Genomic DNA, 14,473 nt, shown 5'->3' with positions numbered 1-14,473 from the left:
GAAAAAAAATCTGACTTAATTGTTGCTATTGTCGCAAATGTTATATTTGTAAATCGACGATATATTAATTCGTGCGAACACACATGTGTCACACTAGTATATAGACAAACACACATCACATTACTAGAGGGCCGATCGAGTTAGACGCTTCGTTTGTCAGATCTGTTAAACAAATTCAAACAAGTTTGATCTGACCTAGAAACTACGAAGAGACCAGGGCACTCCTGGACGCACCACGCGAAGACGTTAATTTAGCTGATCCATGATTATGTACTATGTTTTATTTAATTACGTGTTTTATGTTGTTTTTATTACATGTTTTATGTTGTCGAATTATGTTTTATCTATGGTTAGTTATATGTTGTTTTTCATCTATCAAATCTTCACTGTAATTTCTTTCTGCAAGCGGACCATAGAAACATCTCTTTCATCAACCCAAACAACATCTTTTTGTGTTTGAGATGTGAATTGGGGTTTTTATTTGTTTTTTAATCAACTTCAATTAAGTGTGTTTCTGTTTGGAATGAATTTTAAATTTGCGATTTCAATCGGAACTCTGTTAGTGTTGAATTGATTTTGAAAGTTTGATATATTTTTTTTATTTTTCAAGGTTCCATAATTAAAATTGAAATAAAAAAAATCAATTTGACCTTTATTTACGAAGAACAGGTTTGAATCAATTATGAAATTCAAGGTTCATGTTGACTTTGTGTGAACGAAAATGTTCATCTTCTTGATGAAGGTTCATGTACGTTTTCCAGAATTGTGGGGAGGAGAAGAAGAAAAGGGAAATGAGTTTATGAGAATTGATATAATAAGGTGAGGTATATATATGACTTTTTAATCTCAACCATCTATTTTTGATCTAATGGTTGATGATTATTCTCATCATTCTCATATAAGATAGTCATTCTCATAGTATACATCCCATACATACATATATATATATATATATATATATATATATATATATATATATATATATATATATATATATATATATATATATATATATGCTTCAGATCTTCAGCTAGCCGAAGATCAACATAATGATGGCGAAAAACTCGTCCCTTAACCTTACGCTACAGATGAGACTTTTCAATATTAGATAGATATATTCTTTAAATTTTAATTATGTTTTACTTGACGCCAAAGATGTTCATTTAAACACATAGATTGAATTGAAATTTGAAGATCATTCATTACACACATTCTTATAGGGTGTAAGTTCAATTCGGATTATATAATCTGAAAATGTTCATGACATGATTTTTTTTGTGTGGTCCACAATGCACCGACAGTTTCTGTGGTCCACGACACATAAAAAATTCTATAAATAAGCGGGCTTGGTTCATTTGTTGTAAAACACAAAAAAACTTTGAACACCAAGAAGTTGCTATGAGCTAGATCTTGCTGCCTTGGCGATAAAAATCAGTTGGCAAGGTAGCAGGATCTAACTCAAAACAATCATCTTGAATCACCTTGTATTTCATCGTTTTGTTGCAGATCTGATTTCAAATTGGTTCTTATGAACTTGATCCAGTTGACCTGCCGATCGAAATATGTCAGTTGGCAGACCAACATGATCAAGTTCAAAATCACCTCTTCGAACACCTTCCAAGCTGTTATTTTCTTGTTTTAATTTAAGATGTTTAATTATTTTTGTACTTTTTTCGAATTATGTTGTTAAATTGATTATAGATCTATGGATAGTTAGGTATATGTTATTGAATTAAGTTGTTTTATTATGTTTTAAATAATATATATATATATATATATATATATATATATATATATTTCATCATGCTGACAAAAAACTCTTCCCTTTATCTTACACTAGATATGAGAATTTTCAATAATAGATAGATATATTCTTTAAATTTTCATCATGTTTTACATTACGTTAAAGATGTTCATTTAAATACATAGATTGAATAAAATTTGAAGATCGTTCTTAAACACATTATTGGACAGGTTCAGATTATATAATCTGAATTTTGTTTGGACATTTTCGGATTATATAATCCGCTAACTCTCACTTTTTTGGATGGCGGCGTTTCACGAAAGGTTTGGACGGTCAATGGTGTGTTTAATGAATTTTTGGACGGTGGAAAACGTTTTATTTGACTGCAGTTATGATCAAGGACTTGTTTTAGGCTATAAATATGCTTGCATTTTTAATAAATTCCTTCATTCTTCACTTCACCTATTTTCTTCAACATTTTTTTAGTTTTTTTTAAGAGTGTTTATGGTGTCATGATAATTGCTGACCGTTCATATAATCCCTGCAATTGTTTTGCAACTTATGCAGAGACTTTTGACATTAAATAAAACACTCAAAATCACAGTTCGTAAGTTTTCGGATTTTATATTCCGAAAAGTGCTAACAATCCGGTTCGGATTGTATAATCCGAACCAAGGATATTTTGGTCTTTTTAACAGGGTGCGTGAAAATAGTATAGGATAGGAAAAGTAACTGTCTTATTTATTTTCTTTAGTAATGATTCTTTTAGGGTTAATAGTGCTTTTCACCCCTGTAATATAGATCATTTCTGGTTTTCGCCCCTATAAAATTTTCGGTTTGATTTGCATCCTTGTAAAACTTTATTTTTCCGGAAAACACCCACCCCCCTTATGACTGTGCATATTTGCTGACGTGGTACTGTTAAGTGCTCAAAAGTGATCTAATTCATGTGTTAGTTTAGGCATTTTGGTGATTTGTTTTACAAGTTATTGATGGAAAAGCTTCAATTATGTGCATTAATGTCATTTATGCTTTGTATGCCTGACTCAGCCCTTTTTGTGTAGGAAAATACAAGCAAGGATCAAGAAAGAAGCTCATGAACTAAAGTCTGCATGCTTAAGCGTCCTTAGCTCGCTTAAGCGTGCAAGTTCCAGTAGCCAGAGCCCTTCCACGCTTCCAGACGCTTCCAGCACGCTTAAGCGTAGTCCTTCATATGCAGTGGATAAGGCACACCTGGCAGCTTCTCAATGGCCAACATAAGATTTTCCAGCTGTGCGCTTAAGCGTCCTCCGCTCGCTCAAGCGTGCGCTGACAGCTTCAGCCATATAAATAGCTTTTCTCTCATTTTTAGAGGATCTTCTTCATTCTTTTTGCTATTTTTTCGATTTTTAGAGAGAGAGAGATGGCATTTCTAGAGAGAACAACATGAAGCAAGAGTGTTAGAAGTGGATTCTTTCCAAGATTTGTAGAGAAATCATGAATCTTGTCATAAATCTTCATCTTTTCTTCCATTTTTACAAGGCTACTATGAAAGTAAGTAGCTAAATCCATCCTTTGGGGTTAGAGATACTTGATCAAGTTAATATGTACTATTTTTGATGCTTAAATATATGATTCTAGCAATATTTCACTTGATGTTGATTTTATTCTTGTGTTTAATGTTATATCTTGGATTTGAAATGATGTTGAAAGATGCTTTTGAATCTAGGGTTAGAATAATAATCTAGCAAAACTTTAATTCTAGACATGGAATTTAGGTTTTGATAATCACTTTGAATATTGGAACTCAAAGCTTTTTTATCGTTTAATAGTTCGGGAAATCGACAATACAACGATGCAATCGACTATTGGATTGTTTAATAGTTTGGGAAATCGACATTTAAACGATCCATTAGAAATCACGACATCATTTGGACACGAATGATGTTGTTGAGCGATATGTGATAATATCGAGTAAAGCTAGAATTCGTTTAACCGATCATTAGAATGCACTATTTAATGCTTGGTCAACAACTCTAACCCCAAGTGTGAATTGCCCTACCTCGTCTCAATTTTATCGCTATATTCCAATTTAGATTAGTTTTTAATCAATCAACCATTTGAACCATAAGTTTAGAACGATATCGATTGTTGAACGCTGCGAATATCGTGCTAGTCCCTATGGAGACGATACACAATAATACTTACTTTTGATACTACATCAGGTACACTGTGTAGCATGCTGACTGTATAATTAATTTTATTTTTTATTTTTTTAAGGGTACACGTGGCATTTGTGCCTATTTTTTTTTAAAAAATTATAATATAAATTTATTTATATTAATTTAGAAATAAAAATAATTTAAAAAATTTGAAAATTAATTTTTTAAAATAAAAAAATTCAGGAAATTTTTATTTACGAATTTTTTTTATTACGAAAAATATTTTCCAAATTTATATTTTTTGTTTAAATTAGAAAATGATTTTTTTTCCAAAATTATTTTATAAAAATTTGGAATAAATTTTTTGAAAAAAAAATCTGAATTTTTTCTAAATTTGTATCCAGATTTTTAAAAATTAAATATTTTCCATATTTTTTTTTGTAGAAAAAATTTTAAAACTATTTTTTAAAAATTTCATATTTGTTTTTTTATTTTGAAAATTAAACTCCAGAATCTTTAAAAAAAATTAATTTCGAAAAAAAACCGAATATTTTTTCTGATTTTTTTAATATTTGTATTTCGAAAAAAACCGAAAATTTCAAAAAAATCTTATCGTTTTTTCTGATTTTTTAATATTTGAATTTTTTTCGATTTTTAAATTTTTCGGAAAAAAATCTGAATATTTTTCTAATTTTTTGGATACTTGGAAATTAATTTTCAGATATTTTAAAAAATAAAATCTGATGTGGACAATTAAAAATAAAAAAAAACCAAGTTAGTGCCACTTATGCGCATTTGATGAGTTGGATGGAGGAGGGGTGTTTCCGAAAAAAAAAAGTTTTACAAGGATGCAAATCAAACCGAAAATTTAATAGGGGCAAAAACCGGAAATGATCGATATTACAGGGGTGAAAAACACTATTAACCCATTCTTTTATTATTTATAGTATGTTGAGTTGTACAAGTTGAATTCAAAGTCTTATAATTGGAAAGAGACAGAAGTTTCGTTAATAATTCACGGAATCATATTTCGTTTTTCTAAAATAAAAGATAGAACTTTTTTTTTTAAGGAAAATAAAAATACAACTTTTAGTCGTGGCAAAAATAAATTGGACCATCCTAAAAAAAATATAAAATAAATTGGACCATATCATTACCATGACAATAAAACAGAAAAAAAAGGGTGAAAAAGATTTCAATACATCAACCATATATATACATCAACCAAACACTTTGATACCGTAACTGAGGCCATTGCAATCTCATTATACAAGTTTTTCGAAGGAAGAAAGAGTCAATGTTACACAACACTAACACGTCAACAACAATAATAATTTGGAAACAAACTTTGAATAAGGAAGTGCTAAAAGGTTCAAAATTACATGTGTTGTTGTTGTTGTGTTCATGTCAGACTCCACTTTGATCTAAAGTGTAGATGTTACTTGCAGCAATGCAATTGAATTCCCTAGAATTTGGAATACTGCATCATATACACAGAACACACACTTAAACAATCTCCAACAGGGCCGGCCTAATAATTTTTAGGGCAAATTGCACTAACCTCCCTTAAGGTCTCGTAAAATAACACTTCCACCCCCTCTAGTTTTCAAAAAACACTCACCTTCCTTATGCATTAACGGTGATTGTCTCATCAATGAACTTGCATGGTTTAGACATTACTCCCATGACATGCAAGAAATTCAGTACCAAATATTATTTATCTCATGCTTCGTTAATCCAAAAAAGCAAATATTATACAATTAACAACACTGAACATGTTTCGTATCATTATGTGAAACTGATAAATTGGTTAAGAGCTTGGATACCAAAGCAAAAGTTATATTGATATTCGAACAATAAGATAAAAGATTAAAGCAGAACTCACACACAATTCAATACGCTCAACAAATTGAAAGGATAATTTTCCTTAAATCAAGTTTCAACCATTGAAATGAAATTTATGTAAAAATTAGGTATGTCAAACACGTAAAACTAAGAAAAAATTACTGGAAAAGGAAATTAGAGCAAAGTTGTGAAGAAAAGGGAAATGAGTGAGACAAAAATTCAGCAACGATAGAGTAATTGAGAAATCATATAGCTTACTGGCATTTGCTTTCTATAGAGGTCTAATGTTTATTTTAACAGAGAAGTAACAGTGTTAATTATCATTCGAGGGAAGTTTATGTAGGTTTGTTAAATAAATAAGGGAGGTTAGTGTAAGTTTTAGAACTAGAGGGGGTGTAAGTGTTATTTAAGGAAAACTTAAGGTGGTGGGTGTAATTTCGTCTAATTTTTAAAATTAAGTGGGGCCTAAAGCAACATTGAATATGTGAGGCTTTTTTCTATTAGAACATGAGACTTTTTTACTTGTAAAATCTAATAAAAAATATTTTTTTTGTTGGGGGGCTTAAAGCGAAGGTTTTGATGGCCTTACCCTTAAACCGGTCCTGATCTCCAAAAGCACATATCTATTTTTTTTTTTTATAGAAAATATAAGATTAAAAACTCAATTTAAGATCGTTGAGGTACAATCTTTTTACTCAAGTAGAGTTTTTTTTTTTCTTTTTCGTACAAGGTTTTTATTCATCTCTTTTTATTCCCTCATGCTGTTATAGTGAGATTCTGGAGTATTGATGTTAAGATATATTATGATTTTCCTTTTGTTGTAATTATATTGTAATTATGTTAGGAGTAATTAGTATATATGTGTAATTATTTTTTGTGTTTCTTAATCCTATAATATAAATAGGACCACCTACTTGTATTTGAGAGTTGAGATACACGATGAATATACAAACATTTTCTTATATCTTTCCGAGTTTCTGCATGGTAATCAAGAACTGAGTTACTTTTCAGGTATTAGTATTACATATTCTTCCTCCGTCGCCATTGTCATCTTTACACAAAAATTGTATAATTGCCTTTGTGTTATTCCACTTATCCATTGCATTTGTGTTATCCCACTCACCGTATTTACTTGTCTCACCTTTCCAATTTCCTCGCCATCATATTTTCTTGTCCAAACTAACCGTATATATATTGTGGTACTTTCAATCACAAATTGCATGAATTGCAATGCTTTTGAACATCATCGTGCCATAATGGAGAAATATTGTGGTTGTTGTCGTAATTTTGGACATTCCTTATCTAATTTTCCTACTATTGAATGTTATAATTGTATGAAAAAGGGTCATATTGCTTCAAATTGTTGTCAATATTGTACAAGACAGTCAGACACTGGTATTTTGACTTTGCATGTTGTAACCACATGACATTTGCGTCTCACTTATTTTCTTCTCTATCTAAAAATGACATTAGCCGTTCTAACCACACACCTAGTGGATCTCTCATGCATGTAAGCCATACATGTTCTGTCTCCTAGTCTAATTTAAGTCTAACTAACACATATCTCATTCCTAAACTAAATTTTAATCTTATTTATGTTGGCCAATTATGTGACATTGGTTATGAAATTACTTTTTCTTCCTCTGAATGTCGTGTGCAGGATCCACGGATCGGACAACTCATAGGGACTAGGCGTAAGATCATAAGGCTATATGAACTCATTGAACTGCATATTCCTCTTGAGTCCAACATTTGTGCCGCATCCACACATTCTTCCATTCAACTTTGGCATCGTCGTCTTGCCCATAGTTCAATTGGTAAATTGCGTCCTCTAATGTCTCAAGGTTATTTAGGATCTGTCACTAATGAGTCTTTTGATTGTACTGCTTGTCAAACTGCTAAACAACCAACCTTGTCTTTCAACAAAAGTACTTTCATTTCAGTTTCACCATTTAATCTAGTGCATTATGATATTTGGGGTCCTACTCCCACATCTACCATGAGATACCTTGGTCTCTACATGTAATAATATACGTTGTCCTGCCAACAAGTGAGGTACGGTCCCATATACATTCTTTTATTATTTATAGTATGTTGAGTTGTACGTTGGATACAAAGTCTTATTATTGGAAAGAGAAAGAAGTTTTTTAAATAATTCAAGGGGAAAAAAATCACGGAATCATATTTCATTTCTTTTTTAAAACAACTTTTATTCGTGACAAAAATAAATTGGACCATCCTAAAAAAATATATATAAAATAAATTGGACCGTATCATTATCATGACAATAAAATAGAAAAAGAAGGGTGAAAAAGATTTCAATACATCAAACATATATATATACATCAACCAAAAACTTTGATAACGTGAAATTTCAATAAAACTTCAATATAGAATCTGAGATAATGAAAGTGACCATATCATTGCAATCTCATATACGAGTTTTTTTATGGAAGAAAGAAAAGAAAGAAAAAAAATCTCATTGCAATCTCACCTATTTGGCTTAATAAATTTTGCCGATTCAAAAAAGAAAAAAAGAACACGTCAACAACAGTAATAATTTAGAAACAAAGGTTGAATAAGGAAGTGCTGAAAGGTTCAAAATATTTGAATGTGTAGGTAAAATGAGACATAGAATTATTATAAGGTAATAAACAACAAGAAATATTAGCATCAAAATAATAGAATACTAAATACAATAGAATAGAGAATAAGTAAACTTATCGATTATTGACTGAGGCGTGCACGAAGCACTGGGCTTAAGAGTATTTCGCCACCCCGGATAGGTTACCCGATGCGATAGGTCTCATAGCTAATACTCCCCAGGATACAACAGTCACATCTTGCTAGCACCGCACGTGAATTAGCAAGGTCTCAGGAACTACTCTTGGATGCTCAAGGGAACTGATTTCTATTATTTACTATGTAATGTTTATTCACGTATGGCTATGGCTGCTAGTGTAAATTCTCTCTTCCTCCCTCTTTCACAACCCACATAAATATGCTATATGTACACATACCAAGAAGTTCCTCTTAAAATGGAAAATAGAAACCGAAGACAATATAATAACCAAGAGTAAATGCAATTTAGTCGTGCTTGTAACGGTTAAAATAAGAGTAGAAAAAACGTGCATATATGACTTAGTCAAGAAAACTCTTGATTATAATAATTAACAAAAATAATAATACTTTAAAATAAATTAATTAAATAAAATTCCTACAATCCCCCACAATTTATTTTAAAGTTTTAGGTGTTCCCAAGAGCGTGAAAAATCAATGCATAAGCACTAGTGTCTTTTGGACTATGAACTAGCACATAGAGCAAATGAAATTTGACCCACTAGAATGTCGGTGAGATTATAACCTCTATGAACCTCATTCCGTATGTGAATCAGTGACCTCATCACTCACATTGATCTCTCGTCCAAAGTTTGTTCAACGCGGTGTGGTGCATTTTGGCCTTGCACCTATGCCTGGATTTCATGAGTGGCTCTAGAAAGTCTGCCCAAGCTTTCATAGAGGCGGCCCCACCTCCAACACTCATATAGGTAAATCTATCAAGTGTACACCACAGTCAAGCACACCACTCAAATATATGAGCTATAGATCTATTAAGAGTTTATAAACTCAACCTTCAACGCTGTAGTATACACTATCCTACACCATAGGGATGAACTCTCAAAATTAAAATGGATAGTGTCTCATCAAATTGACAAGTGACTTGTTCTTACCCATATGAACATAACCTTGCGAATTTTCACAATTTATGTTGGGTTACCATCACTCTCAATTTTTGTATTGGACATAATTCATCCCCCTTCGATGTAAATATATTTTTCACTATACAGCAGCTGTATCAACAAATCACAAATAATACATTGACTAAGACGTCTCTCAGTCAGTATCGCATATATATTAACGATCATCCATGATATATTATCATAGGTTTGCTTAGTTAGATACTAAGCCACAACACCCCCACATAGGAGAAAATTAAATCTATATTTAGATTTATTGCACAGGTCTACTTGAAATGCTTCCAAGCGACAACGCCCCCACATTGGGTAAATATAAATCCATATGTGAATTTTTATTCAAATCTACTTGAATTATTTTTTTTTTTTCAAGTGACGACTCCCCCCACATCGGGGAAAATAAATCCACACATAGACAAATCAAACATCATTGTATTATTTTAATACAATGGATAATCCACAATATGTCACCAATATTTCACGGTGTATCTCAATATATATCTCATGAGTTTAACAAGTGCCACGAAAAATATATTCATATCTACTTAGATTATTTCTAAGCGACGACATCTCTATTACACTTGTTTCACTAATGCATATCATATATTCATCTCCATAAATTTCTTAATTTGTTAAAAAATAATAATTAATTACAGCCACGAAAAATATATTCATATCTACTTAGATTATTTCTAAGCGACGACATCTCTATTACACTTGTTTCACTAATGCATATCATATATTCATCTCCATAAATTTCTTAATTTGTTAAAAAATAATAATTAATTACATTATATTTCAAACAGAATAGTATTTCTCAAATCATGATATTGATCAATGTACACACAGCAAAATCAATTCGCAAAGATTGTATGCATGCCCCCACATTAAAATATATTTAAATTGAATAAAATCACAGGTGACAGATCCACAATATTATAAAGGCAATGCATAAGTTAATAGTGATTTGGCATCACAATATAATTTCAATATACGCTTATAATATCAAAGCTACCACAAATCCCAAACCAATTGAAAAGCTAGCTTAAAATGATATACTGAGACAAAATCATTTTCAATTAATTTCTCATATTCAACAATAAGCATTTCTCTGAAACAATAATTCATTATCAAGACCGGTAAACTATAACATGATTTATACTAGTTGATAATCACAAAGTTTGAAGATACCGATCATGGATAAAGCATGTAATAATATCATTATGACAAACTAAATACAAAATAACTCCACAAAAAATCATCCACATTTTGTGAATCATACAGATCATTCGTAAAACCATGGAAAAACACCTTCAATGTGATATTCACATAACAAACATAATAAGTTATATACAAGCGTTACCTCAAAAACAAAATTATATACAAGCGTTGATTAAAATAAAGCTAACCCATAAAGTTATCAAATGAATCACATAATTTGAACATGTTTCAATTTCATCGTAAAAGTTATACCATTAGGAAGCTCAAGAATCATCCAAGTCTCATATATTAACTTAAATAATTATCAAATTAATGAAGCACATAGCATATTCATAAGTGTAAATAAACATAGCGCTAGAATTCCACCAAAATTAGGGGTCATTATTCACCAATTCATATCAGTTTAAATTTGAACACAATATAGCTTTTTATCATTTATAATTTACACAAATAAATCATATTTAACTATGAGAAGTAAGATTAAATTGATAAAACCTGCACGACGATATCAAAGACTCATTTGCAATTCCCTTGTACACCAAGATCACCATTCGCTAGTCTTAAAAAAATTCAGCTATAATAATCATCTTTCAATTTTACAAGGTTCCTGTTAACCGAAATGAAACCGGTGGTTAAAATCAACACAACATGCCACGGATAAAAATTCTCATTCATAACTTATAGACAAATCCAAAACTTTTGAGAGAACAGTATAAACAAATCTCAAAATAAAAATTACTTCATATCAATAATTCTATGCCAGGCAAAATACTCTTAAGATTGTAGGTAAAATGAGACATAGAATTATTATAAGGTAATAAACAACAAGAAATATTAGCATCAAAATAATAGAATACTAAATACAATAGAATAGAGAATAAGTAAACTTATCGATTATTGACTGAGGCGTGCACGAAGCACTGGGCTTAAGAGTATTTCGCCACCCCGGATAGGTTACCCGATGCGATAGGTCTCATAGCTAATACTCCCCAGGATACAACAGTCACATCTTGCTAGCACCGCACGTGAATTAGCAAGGTCTCAGGAACTACTCTTGGATGCTCAAGGGAACTGATTTCTATTATTTACTATGTAATGTTTATTCACGTATGGCTATGGCTGCTAGTGTAAATTCTCTCTTCCTCCCTCTTTCACAACCCACATAAATATGCTATATGTACACATACCAAGAAGTTCCTCTTAAAATGGAAAATAGAAACCGAAGACAATATAATAACCAAGAGTAAATGCAATTTAGTCGTGCTTGTAACGGTTAAAATAAGAGTAGAAAAAACGTGCATATATGACTTAGTCAAGAAAACTCTTGATTATAATAATTAACAAAAATAATAATACTTTAAAATAAATTAATTAAATAAAATTCCTACAATCCCCCACAATTTATTTTAAAGTTTTAGGTGTTCCCAAGAGCGTGAAAAATCAATGCATAAGCACTAGTGTCTTTTGGACTATGAACTAGCACATAGAGCAAATGAAATTTGACCCACTAGAATGTCGGTGAGATTATAACCTCTATGAACCTCATTCCGTATGTGAATCAGTGACCTCATCACTCACATTGATCTCTCGTCCAAAGTTTGTTCAACGCGGTGTGGTGCATTTTGGCCTTGCACCTATGCCTGGATTTCATGAGTGGCTCTAGAAAGTCTGCCCAAGCTTTCATAGAGGCGGCCCCACCTCCAACACTCATATAGGTAAATCTATCAAGTGTACACCACAGTCAAGCACACCACTCAAATATATGAGCTATAGATCTATTAAGAGTTTATAAACTCAACCTTCAACGCTGTAGTATACACTATCCTACACCATAGGGATGAACTCTCAAAATTAAAATGGATAGTGTCTCATCAAATTGACAAGTGACTTGTTCTTACCCATATGAACATAACCTTGCGAATTTTCACAATTTATGTTGGGTTACCATCACTCTCAATTTTTGTATTGGACATAATTCATCCCCCTTCGATGTAAATATATTTTTCACTATACAGCAGCTGTATCAACAAATCACAAATAATACATTGACTAAGACGTCTCTCAGTCAGTATCGCATATATATTAACGATCATCCATGATATATTATCATAGGTTTGCTTAGTTAGATACTAAGCCACAACACCCCCACATAGGAGAAAATTAAATCTATATTTAGATTTATTGCACAGGTCTACTTGAAATGCTTCCAAGCGACAACGCCCCCACATTGGGTAAATATAAATCCATATGTGAATTTTTATTCAAATCTACTTGAATTATTTTTTTTTTTTCAAGTGACGACTCCCCCCACATCGGGGAAAATAAATCCACACATAGACAAATCAAACATCATTGTATTATTTTAATACAATGGATAATCCACAATATGTCACCAATATTTCACGGTGTATCTCAATATATATCTCATGAGTTTAACAAGTGCCACGAAAAATATATTCATATCTACTTAGATTATTTCTAAGCGACGACATCTCTATTACACTTGTTTCACTAATGCATATCATATATTCATCTCCATAAATTTCTTAATTTGTTAAAAAATAATAATTAATTACATTATATTTCAAACAGAATAGTATTTCTCAAATCATGATATTGATCAATGTACACACAGCAAAATCAATTCGCAAAGATTGTATGCATGCCCCCACATTAAAATATATTTAAATTGAATAAAATCACAGGTGACAGATCCACAATATTATAAAGGCAATGCATAAGTTAATAGTGATTTGGCATCACAATATAATTTCAATATACGCTTATAATATCAAAGCTACCACAAATCCCAAACCAATTGAAAAGCTAGCTTAAAATGATATACTGAGACAAAATCATTTTCAATTAATTTCTCATATTCAACAATAAGCATTTCTCTGAAACAATAATTCATTATCAAGACCGGTAAACTATAACATGATTTATACTAGTTGATAATCACAAAGTTTGAAGATACCGATCATGGATAAAGCATGTAATAATATCATTATGACAAACTAAATACAAAATAACTCCACAAAAAATCATCCACATTTTGTGAATCATACAGATCATTCGTAAAACCATGGAAAAACACCTTCAATGTGATATTCACATAACAAACATAATAAGTTATATACAAGCGTTACCTCAAAAACAAAATTATATACAAGCGTTGATTAAAATAAAGCTAACCCATAAAGTTATCAAATGAATCACATAATTTGAACATGTTTCAATTTCATCGTAAAAGTTATACCATTAGGAAGCTCAAGAATCATCCAAGTCTCATATATTAACTTAAATAATTATCAAATTAATGAAGCACATAGCATATTCATAAGTGTAAATAAACATAGCGCTAGAATTCCACCAAAATTAGGGGTCATTATTCACCAATTCATATCAGTTTAAATTTGAACACAATATAGCTTTATATCATTTATAATTTACACAAATAAATCATATTTAACTATGAGAAGTAAGATTAAATTGATAAAACCTGCACGACGATATCAAAGACTCATTTGCAATTCCCTTGTACACCAAGATCACCATTCGCTAGTCTTAAAAAAATTCAGCTATAATAATCATCTTTCAATTTTACAAGGTTCCTGTTAACCGAAATGAAACCGGTGGTTAAAATCAACACAACATGCCACGGATAAAAATTCTCATTCATAACTTATAGACAAATCCAAAACTTTTGAGAGAACAGTATAAACAAATCTCAAAATAAAAATTACTTCATATCAATAATTCTATGC

Source organism: Medicago sativa, chromosome 2 (genome assembly GCF_051527215.1).
Source record: "Medicago sativa cultivar Bolivia chromosome 2, Bolivia_mono, whole genome shotgun sequence".
In the NCBI taxonomy this organism is placed as follows: domain Eukaryota; kingdom Viridiplantae; phylum Streptophyta; class Magnoliopsida; order Fabales; family Fabaceae; genus Medicago; species Medicago sativa.
This window is presented reverse-complemented; position numbering follows the sequence as displayed.